Below are 1,100 nucleotides of genomic sequence, written 5' to 3' on the forward strand. Positions count from 1 at the left end.
ATATTTTCCACAAACGGAGCTGTACGATAATCGGACCAGGTCAATATTACCGCTGAGATGCCTGGTTAGCTCAGTCGGTAGAGCATGACACTCTTAATCTCAGGGTCAGAAAACTAAGGATTTTAATACTAGCTGTGCCTGCACTCTGACCTGTTATCTCAATGACATACTTATGTAATGTCCTCCTAAATGTTTTGAAAAATGCTCCTTTTCTGGACAATAAATAGACAGGCAGAGGGTTCAAGAAAAGTACATGCTCCTGGTGAGGCTCGAACTCACAACCTCGGCATTGCTTCGCTGCATACTGCTGTATAAGTACCACACGCTAACCGATTGCGCCACAGGAGCCTGATACATTGATTAGCATATTTTGCACAAACATAGATGTACCATATTCGGTCCGAGTCAGTCCGACAATTGACCGACCTGGCTAACTCAGACGGTAGAGCATGAGACTCTTAATCTCGTATTCGTGGGTTCAAACCACAAATGGGGTGATTCTTTTCTGAGCCGAAGCACCAACACACTTCGCAAACAGCCATCCGCTTGGACTTTCGAGCAGTCTCGCCACCCTGCATTGCTGACTTGTCAGGCATAGCTGGTGATACAGAAGACTATGAATTTGAATACTAGCTTTGCCTGCACTCTGACCTGTTATCTCAATGACTTATACTGCTGTATAAGTAAAACAGGCTAACCAATTGCACCACAGGATCCATTAACAACACTCTCACTGATCACCATATTTTCCACAAACGGAGCTGTACGATAATCGGACCAGGTCAATATTACCGCTGAGATGCCTGGTTAGCTCAGTCGGTAGAGCATGACACTCTTAATCTCAGGGTCAGAAAACTAAGGATTTTAATACTAGCTGTGCCTGCACTCTGACCTGTTATCTCAATGACATACTTATGTAATGTCCTCCTAAATGTTTTGAAAAATGCTCCTTTTCTGGACAATAAATAGACAGGCAGAGGGTTCAAGAAAAGTACATGCTCCTGGTGAGGCTCGAACTCACAACCTCGGCATTGCTTCGCTGCATACTGCTGTATAAGTACCACACGCTAACCGATTGCGCCACAGGAGCCTGATACATT

At 44.5% G+C, this 1,100-nt stretch overlaps 2 non-coding genes across 2 annotated transcripts; both read right to left on the bottom strand.

Annotated features, from left to right (window-relative positions):
* Positions 1-254: 254 nt before the first annotated feature.
* On the bottom strand, positions 255-348 carry trnai-uau. Its single transcript has 2 exons — positions 311-348; positions 255-290 (listed from the first exon to the last, which is right to left on the bottom strand). It is a non-coding gene; the product is annotated as a tRNA-Ile (tRNA).
* Positions 349-996: 648 nt separating this feature from the next.
* trnai-uau lies at positions 997-1,090 on the bottom strand. Its single transcript has 2 exons — positions 1,053-1,090; positions 997-1,032 (listed from the first exon to the last, which is right to left on the bottom strand). It is a non-coding gene; the product is annotated as a tRNA-Ile (tRNA).
* Positions 1,091-1,100: the final 10 nt, after the last annotated feature.

The sequence above is a fragment of the Oncorhynchus gorbuscha genome, unplaced genomic scaffold, assembly GCF_021184085.1.
Source record: "Oncorhynchus gorbuscha isolate QuinsamMale2020 ecotype Even-year unplaced genomic scaffold, OgorEven_v1.0 Un_scaffold_21739, whole genome shotgun sequence".
Classification (NCBI taxonomy): domain Eukaryota; kingdom Metazoa; phylum Chordata; class Actinopteri; order Salmoniformes; family Salmonidae; genus Oncorhynchus; species Oncorhynchus gorbuscha.